This window comes from Chinchilla lanigera, unplaced genomic scaffold (assembly GCF_000276665.1).
Source record: "Chinchilla lanigera isolate Chin_1 unplaced genomic scaffold, ChiLan1.0 scaffold00057, whole genome shotgun sequence".
NCBI lineage: Eukaryota > Metazoa > Chordata > Mammalia > Rodentia > Chinchillidae > Chinchilla > Chinchilla lanigera.
Genome location: NW_004955458.1, coordinates 966,471 through 976,201, shown reverse-complemented (window position 1 = coordinate 976,201; position 9,731 = coordinate 966,471). Strand labels below are relative to the sequence as shown.

Sequence of the window (9,731 nt, the reverse complement as noted above, 5' to 3'; positions counted from 1 at the left end):
ATTTTTCCCCATCCCCTTTTAAATTTTCTCCCCAAAGGTAAAATCACCATGCTGCGGGCACATTTACTATATATAATTTTCTGGTTTGTCTTAGATTTTGTTATATAATCACAAATCTAGTTCATATGGTTAAAGGTGGCATATTAGTAGTTACCAGTTTGTGATTTTCTAGGCTGTGTTTGATGCTGTTGTTATTGTTGATTGTACTACTTTACCCAAAATGGCATCATTGTTCTAATCACTCATTCTTCCTGCTATGCCAAGACTGAGATGGCCTAAGGATCATAAAAAGGATAGGAGATTCTGCCATGGCATACTGGGGCCCAGCCCAGAAAATGCAGAAGGTGATGGCAGACCTCAGGAACCTCATGTTCAAACCTCAAGAACCTCACGTTTCATTGCAAAATATTTTTGTGGGTTTTTTTTGTGGGTAACTGGAATCAAACTCAGGACCTGATGCTTGCCAGGCAGGCACTGTGCTGCTGAGCTACTATGCCCAGCCCCCAATATTTGTAGAATAGCTCCTGGATTCAGGTGTGGCTCTATGAGCAGTGAATATGCAGGTAGAGGGCTGTTTTATTGACTTTGATGAGTACATGAACCTTGTATTAGATGATATAGAAGAAATTCATTCTAAAGCAAAGTCAAGAAAACAACTGGGTTGGATCACACTGAAAGGAGATAATATTACTTTACTACTAAGTGTCTTCAACTAAGCCAGGCATGGTGATGCATGCCTGTAATCCCAGCACTTAAGAGGCTGAAGCAGGAGGATCATCTTGAGTTTGAGGCCAGCATGGGCTACATAGCTAGACCCTGTCTCAAAAATAAAAAAAAAGTGCCTCCAAGTAGAAATGATCAATGAATTAAGAAGACAGCAGGAGCCAGGGATATAGCTCAGGAGCACAAGCGCCTTCCTGGCAAGCACAAAGTCCTGAGTTTGATTCCTGGTACCTGCCCCCCTCCCCCCCTCCACCACAGAAAAAGAACACAGCAGTGAAGTGAGGTGGTGGCAATGGCAATTATGATATGTGAAAAATGCAGGCATTTAAGTGGTTTTCCTGGAAGTGTTTGTAAAACATTTGTTCATATTGTTTTGATTACCCTTATGTTATTACTGGATGGTAATAAGTGTTGCAAGGTTGTTTCTATTTTTTTAAAAAAGCGTCACTGTTCATCTCTCCATCAAACCTATATTGAAGTCCCATTCTGTGCTCCACACTTTAATAGGCAGTCATGAAACCATGAGCCCATCGCATTATTAGCTGTTCTCATGATACGTAGAGATAGATAGATAGATAGATAGATAGATAGATAGATAGATAGATAGATAGACAGACGACAGTTAACTGATTGTATCAACTTGAGTTATATCAACATGGTTCTGGGTGTGTGAGGGGATTTACTGAAGACAGAAAACCCAGCCTGGGTAGGCTTGTCCCCTGAATAGAATAAAAGGGAGACAGAGAAGGAAGTCTCCCTTCTATTTCTTCAGAAGGGCTCTAGTCTTTGCCATCACCTTGGAGGTCATCTCCTGGCTTCCAGTGCAGACCCTTTGACCCCTTAATAGAGACACACGGGACACTACACTGAGCTCCAGGCCTTAGACTCTAGCACAGGCCTTTTGCACCCTTCCATACCTAACTCTGCAGGCAGCCACTGTAAGCCAATTTTGCAAATTCATATATATATGTATATATATATATAATTTTTTTTTTTTTTTAGACAAGGGCTCACTATGTAGTTCTGGCTGGCCTTGAACTCACTGTATAGCCCAGGCTGGCTTTGAACTCATGGTGATCCTCCTGTATCAGCCTCCCAAATGCAGGGATTATATGCATACACCACCACACCCACCCAGTTTCTTATATATTTCTATATCTTGCATTAAATCTGTTTTTCTGCCAAGCATTGACTGGAACCTATATATATATATATAAAATCTAGCACAATTGAAGCACAGTAGGAACTTCATAAATGTATATTAAATGAATACATAAATTCCATGGGAAATGGAAGAGAATTAGAAATATAGTTCCCACCTTTAATAAGCTTAAACTCACAGGGAAATAAAACTTGTTCACATGAAAGAGACAGAGAACAATATAAGACAGTGAACATATTAGGACCATGTTATGTTAAGTAAGTAAGTTCTAGGTGATACAGACTAAAAGGGAAGAGTTATGCAGTGAACAAGGGCGCTAACACAGAAGGTGTGGGCCTAAAATAGAACTCAGAATGGCTGAGAAAGAGGGAGAAGGGAATTCCAGATGCAGTGGTAGCGAGAGTGACTGCATGTGGCAAGAACCTATACACGTTCAGAGACAGTGACTAAACCAACCAGTCTGGGAGCCAGAAAGTCAGGAACCATACATGCTCGGAACATTGTGTTTCGCTAACTGTGCTCCCAGTCACCGAGAAATGATATTTAGATTTTTCTATCATTTCAGATTATTCATACCTTTTTTTCTCTGTCATCACTTGAAAGCCAAGAATCAAAACAGTAACCAGCTGCTACCCTCAGCAAAACAAACAGATTGTAAAAGCAATTACGCTATTACCATTTCTCATTTATTTGCATGCAAAATAACTTCTTCTTCCTCTTCCCCCCACATGGTCACAGCCTGAACTGGGATTATTGATGCCTTGATTATTACCGTCTCCTTTATAAATTCTTTTTTTTTCTCTACTGAGGATTGAACCCACGGACTTGGTACTGAACTATATATCCAGACTTTTTTAATTTTTATGTTGAGACATGGTCTTATTAAGTCTCCAAATTGCCCAGGGAGAGTTGAACCCACAGTCCTTCTGCCTTGGCCTCCCAGAATGCTGGTATTGCAGGCGTGCACTACCACACCCAGTGTATAAACGCACTCCCTCCTAGACACATTCCTACAAGACAGCCTTACAAAAAAACACTTTGTATTTTTCCCCTAGCCTCCCTGATTACTTTGAAGGAAATATGGTAGTGAGTGGGGAGGAAATCAATGTGAATCGAGGTATTCCAGGTAATGGTCACTAAATGTCAGGTGCTTGGCATGTTTTAGTTTATTAATTCTAAACAACAGCTCTGTTATTTGGGTATTACTATTCCCATTTTATAAGGCAAGAAACAGGCTCAAAGGGGCTACCCAGGTTCAAAGAAAAACAAGTAAATATCACAACCAGGTCTGCATGATTTCAGAGTCCTGGCCAGGGGGACTCCACCCTGGGTGCCTATTTTAGAAGGTGGCCGCCTCCTCCTTCTCCCCTCCTCCTTCTCTTCCTTCTCCTTCTCCTTCCCACCCCAGAGTGATGATAACTTAAGGCTAAGTGGATGTGCGTACCCAGAGTTCACTCCTCCCCTTTCCTGGACCATTCTCCAGACCTCTCATTTCTGGGGCTTCTGAGGGCACAGACTGAGCTGCTGGCCCCGGCCCCGGTCCAGTGGCTTGGAGAGTGGATGGCATTCATATGTGTGGCTGCACACAGTCAGGACTAGAATGAAAGCCTGAGGGTCAGAAGGTGGCTGGAGGAATCCTAGAATTCTAAATATAAACCTTCCTGTTGATATTAATATACCTGTTGAGAAGCTAGAACACATTTTCTCTAACAGTTTCTCAGTTCTGATTAATAGCTTTCACATATTTAAACATTTGGCATCTGGGCCTATATTTTTATCTTGCTCAAACTCCAAATATTGAGGGTGGTCCTACTTATCTCACGACGACACTCTGACTCTTTTCCTGCTAGTCTTTCCTTTCTGACCTTCATGGCTAGAAAGACCCAGACTTGCCCACCAAGCAATTCTCTTCATCCTCACTGCTTCCCAAATCCACCTTCTGCCTGAAACTTCTTCAGCTTACTGCCAAAGAAGAGGCTGATTTCCTCTCCCTCACCCTTTCCCAGCTGCCATGACCTCTGCTCTTCCTGACCTGAATTCAGAGGATATAACTAAGTTTCGCGGCATACCTGTAGTCATTGGTCTGTCCTGGCATTCTTGTCTGGGAATCTTCAGGCTGCTTTGGCTCCTGATCAGTGGCTCCCCTGAGCTACAACCCTGTATTAGCCTTGGTGAAAAGATACTGGGAGGGGCTGGGGATTTAGCTCAGCGGCAAAAGCGCCTGCCTGGCAAGCGCAAGGTCGTGAGTTCGGTTCCCGGTACCGGAGAAAAACCAAAAAAAAAAAAAAAAAAAAAAAAAAAAAAAAAAAAGAAAAGATACTGGGGAGGAGCCTTGTTAGATAAGCTCCCAACCATACATCCAAGGGCTTAGTGACTTGGGCAAGGTTGGAAAAATAAGAACAGAAACAAGGATATCTAGATGGAGGTTTCAGTTTCATTCAGTGGAAAGGAAAATGGAAGCATCAGAGCCCAGAGAAAACGTTAGACAAACGAAGGGTCATAGGCTACCGGACTAAGTTTAGAGCAAGGGCAGCTGAAGAAATGAGGCTCCTAAATTAGGGAGACTGTGGGGGTGGGGGTGGCTGCTAGAATTTAGAGATGGAAGAAGACCAGGCTGGGATAGTCAGGGAATGGCACTCAGTGACCCGGGCCAGAAAATGTGCACTGTCTTCACTTTTCTCTTTCTCATCCCCTACAACAACACTGAGGCCAAGCTGGGCGTGGTGGAGCACGCCTGTAATCCCAGCACTCAGGAGGCTGAGGCAGGAGGATCGTTGCAGACTGAAGACCAGCCTGGGTTACAAAGTGAGCTCAAGGCCAGCCTGAGCTGCACAGTGAGACCCTGTCTCAAAGCACCCCCCCGCCAAAAAAAAACCACTGAGGCCTGTCAGTTCTTCTCTTGAAACATGTCTGAGCTCGGCTCACTTCTCTCCATCTCAACCTTTGACCTGGATCTCAGGCTACCACCATCTCCCACCTGGATTAGAACAGCTTCCTTATTACCTTCTGTGTGCTAAGTGTCGTTCCCCCGCCCCGCGGACATACCCATACATACACACACGCCAGAGCTAGAATGATTTTTCTAAAATGCAAATCTTGTGGGCTGGGGGTAGCTCAGTGATAGAACACTTGCATAGCATATACTGTGCAGACATTCTGCTTTAAGAAGTGAGCTGAATTAACAGAATGGAATTCCATTCCCACAGCTACTTCCTTAATTGAATTGGGTCGCTAAATGAGGAATTGTATCTTGCACGCACATGACAATACTGAGAACAAAGAAATGGTCAAATGAAACTCCAACTTGATGACTTTGCTTTTATTTGCTTAACTCTTACATTCAGCAATGAGATGTCTAACAACATAAAACTACAGCACTGTACTGTACAGTATGATCAGCAAAAATTACAGTACTGTAAGAAGCCACCATGAGGCTGTACTGCCGCTCACGCTCTTGCAGCCTCAGTCTGAATGCAGGTTGGAAGCAGGAACAGCAGGTTGTAACCTGGAACAGCACACCTCGGTGCTAAGTCTGAACCGTCATTGAACAGGTAGGTCGTTAAACAGGGAACGTCTGTGTGAGGCCCAACACTGCAAAACAAAACACAAAACAGTCCAAACCTTTCCTTCCCCTACTTAAAATGACACTCTTCTGCCTTAGCTCAGGGCTCAAGATCTTTCAGGATGTAGCCACTAACACCTCGTCTCCTCTACACCCAGCCACGCAGCCATACACTTAATTGTTCATTCACTCAGAATTACTGCCCTTTGCATAAGAGACCGCTTATTTCCTTCATTGCCAGGACTTCGCACTCATTACTTCTTCTCCAAGGGACATCCTCCCGTTCTCTCCCTACGCAGATGCCTTTGGTGTTTCATAAACGTCACTTCCGCCTTCCTTGAGGCCTCTAAATGAGGCCTTCCTCAACTACCATTTCTCAGGACCAGGGTACACCCAGGCTCACCACTCCTATAATGCTGTTGTACTGGGTTTAAACCATTGGCTAAAGTGTTTATCTCCTCTGATAGATTATAAACTTTGTAAGGACACAGATTCTAGCTTATTCACTGTTCAGTCATTCTGAACAGTGCACTGTCAGAAAATGTGCACTGTCTCCACTTTTCTCTTTTTTATCTCCTTGTAAGTGCCAAGCCCTGTTCTAAATGCTAGGGATATAGTAGTGAGCAAGGTCACTGCCTTATGGGGGCTTCTCTTCCACTAAAGAAAAAATTTTTTAAAAATTATGGTAAGTGTTAAGAAGAAAAATAAAGGGATTTAGAAGGAAGGGTGAAGTAGGCATGGTGGTAATCTCTGTACTTGGAGAAGCTGAGGCAGGAGGATCTCGAGTTTGGCACTTAGCAAGTTGGTGAGTCCCTATCTCAGAAATAAATAAATAGATAAATAAATAGGCTAGGGATATAGCCTAGACTAAAAGTCCTGGGATTCAATTCACAGTACCACAAAAATAATTGTGTGTGGTGCGTAGGCACAGTGGTACACACTTGTAGTCTTGGGTACTCAGAAGGCTGAGGCAGGAGGATTACTTGAATCCAGGAGCTACAGACCAGCCTAAGCAGCATAGCGAGACTTCATCTCAAAAAAAACGTGGTTATTTAGATGACATGATAGGAAAAGGCTTCTCTGGGGAGGCAGCATCTGAATTGAGGACTAAATGAAATAAGAATACTCAGCGTATGATCTGGGGAAAGAATGTTCCAAGAACAGGGAACTCTCAGTTTGGTGTATCTGAGGAACAGAAGGATCCTATTGATCTGGACCCTGGGATTTTTTGCTCTACATGTATAGTACTAAAAAACTGGTAGGGAGGTTTGTTTGGTTTGGTTTGGTGCTGGGGATTGAACCCATATTCCAGTCTAGCTCCCCACAGCCTGCTTTCTTTTTTCCTTTTCCCTGAGAGCCAAATAATCAACAACTTCTTAAAAAAAAAAAAAAAAAAAAAAAAAAAATCAACAACTTCTTTCCATTCTTCTTCTTATCACTCAAATCTATTTTCCTTCATTTTCATTGCTATCAAATAGAGCACATCTTTATCATCTTCCTCCAGAGTACTGTAATTCTTGCCTGTAAAGTCCATCATGCAGCAAGAATGAAATAGAAGCCAGGCGTGACACACGCCTGTAATCCTAGCACTCAGGCTGAGACAGGAGATCACCACAAGTTCAAGGCTAACATGTGCCACATAGTAAGTTCAAGGCCAGTCTGGAATACATAGCAAGACAAAAAAAAGGACATAGAAAAAGTATAAGTCTGATCATGTTACTTCCCTGTGGAATGTCCCCTAATAGTTTCCCATTGCCTGTAGAATAAAGTCCAAAGAATTTAATTCAGGGCCTCACGCATGCTAGACAAGCCTACCACTGAGCTACACCCTTGCCTCCGTATTGGGAGGTTTTAAGAAGTATGAGCTAAGCTAGGATTAGATTAACTACTAACTACATGGCAAGCAGACTGCAGGGAGCCCAGATTGGAACCAAGATCAGCCAGGTGGCTACTGCAGTGGTCCTATAAAAGCTGTCAGGGTTTTGGACCATGTTAAATTTTGAAAGTGGTAAGGGGTAGGTAAATATGGAATACATTTATATTCTAGTATCTAGCTTGATGTCTGACTAGACATTCAATGAATATTTGATGAATGAATTAAGAATTGATTCATCCAACTCAATAAATACTCAGAACTGGATGAAATCATCCATCCCTAGAGTCTCTACTAAAATCCCAACCCTTCTGCACACTGGAAGTAAGAGCAAAGGACCAGCTTATCTATTAACTAATATGTATTATATACATATTAATTGTTAATTCCTAAATCCATGGGGAGATGACAAATAACCCAGTAGGGAAATGGAAAAAGGCATACATGACCAGGCCTTTCACAGAAGAGGGATCATGAATGGGCAATAAATATATGGAAAAACCTCCTTAATAATCTGAGAAATATAAATTCAAACCACTATGAAATTCCATCTTATACACTGACTAAAAACCAATGTTGACAAGCATAGGATAGCCACCAAAACTCATATACCTTGGTGGGCATATATGTTGGAAAAGAAATGAACTGGAGACATTGAAGACAATCTGACCCAGGGTATGCCAGAGAAGACCTACCCCTGAGCTACACGCTAGCCCAGCAATATGTATATATACCCTTGAAGAAACTCTTACCCATGTACACCAGAACACATGCACAGAAAGGTTAAAAGCAATATTGTTTATAGTGACAAAAAGCTGCAAAGAAACCCAAATATTCATCAACAGAAAATTAATCAACAAATTGGTGGGCCATAATACATTTAGGAAAATCAATAAACGACAGCTCCCTGCATCAACATGGGTGAATCTTAGAAACAAAATGGAATGAAAAGACCAAGTTGAAGAGGTCTACAAGCAACACTATATGATTCTTACAGTGATTTTCAAAAAGGAGGGAGGACAAAATGAATAACACAGTAATAATATGAAGAAAACCCAGGAAATAAGCATAAAATTCAGAGGTTACTATAGAAGCATGTAAGATCCCTGAATGGTATTGGTAATTTTTTTCTTAAATTGGAGGATTATATAATGGTTGTCGATTTTATTATTATGCTTCATAATTTATATAAAATGTCAACTCAGGGAAGGTAAGGATTTTTGTTTTGATTTATTCATACCTGTATTCCCAGTACCAAGCACACACAATAGATGTTTGATAAATATTTGTTAGATAAATGAATACATATTACTTGTATTCTTTATATGAATCAAATGTTTCCTTTTTCTTCTCTTTCTTTCTTTTTTCTTTCTTTCTTCTTTAAACAAGGTCTGGAGGTATAGGCCAGGCTAGCCTCAAACCGTAGGTCCCCCTGCCTCAGTGCTGGGATTACAGGAGCATGCCACCACACCCAGCATGATATATTTTATCTTTTTGAGACAGGGTCTTGCTATGCAGTTCAGGCTGACCTTGAGCTCACTTTGTAGCCCAGGCTGGTCTCAAACTTGCAGCGATCCTCCTGCCTCAGCCTCCCCCATGGTGGGATTACAGGCATGCGCCACCACACCCAGCAGCATGATATAATTTAAAGAAGGAAAAATCAGGAGGCTGAGGCAGGAGGACTGCTACAAATTCCAGGCCAACTTGGGCTACAAAGTGAGTTCAAGCCTAGCTTGAACTACAAAGAGAGACCCTGTCTCAAAAATAGCCTACTTTAATCATGATGTCCCTTGATTATTCTAGATATAAGTCATACTGCTTTCTCAATTCCTATTACAGATAGCCTTTAAACCCTACCATTAGGGGTTGGGGATTTAGCTCAGTGGCACAGTGCCTGTCTGGCAAGCGCGATGTCGTGAGTTCAATTCCCGGTACCGGAAAAAAAACAAAAACAACAATAAACCCTGCTGTGTATCACAGTTACATGTATACATGTCATTCTTAGTGACTTTGAATTTGTGAAGGCAGGGATTATATTTTCTCTTTTTTAGACTCATTCACAATATGTGGCACAATGTGGAGGACCTCCAGGACAGCTCTCCTTGTAAGAAGAGCCACTGTTTCCATTTCAGCTAAACTTGGCCCAATTTCCATGTATAATGTGTACAGAGCTGGCTAAGATTTGTCTTCATCTCCTCAGTTGGCTTTAAGCAATGCAAACAGGTCTAGCTGAGACGCTGATGTGTAGTCTCTAAAGCAGACAGGCCCAGGCTGCCTCGCCTATCGCTCCCAAGTATGCGTGAGCTAGGCCAGGTGGCACCATGCTGTCGGCTGGGATTGAGCTTTGAGAAAGAAGCCGTGACATCTCAGGGCACGAGGATTACGTATCAAAACTGAAGCACTTGGCCCGG

The 9,731-nt window shown here is 42.3% G+C and overlaps 1 pseudogene; it reads left to right on the top strand.

Annotated features, from left to right (window-relative positions):
* Positions 1-308: 308 nt before the first annotated feature.
* LOC106149939 lies at positions 309-716 on the top strand (annotated as a pseudogene).
* The last annotated feature ends 9,015 nt before the right edge of the window (positions 717-9,731 follow it).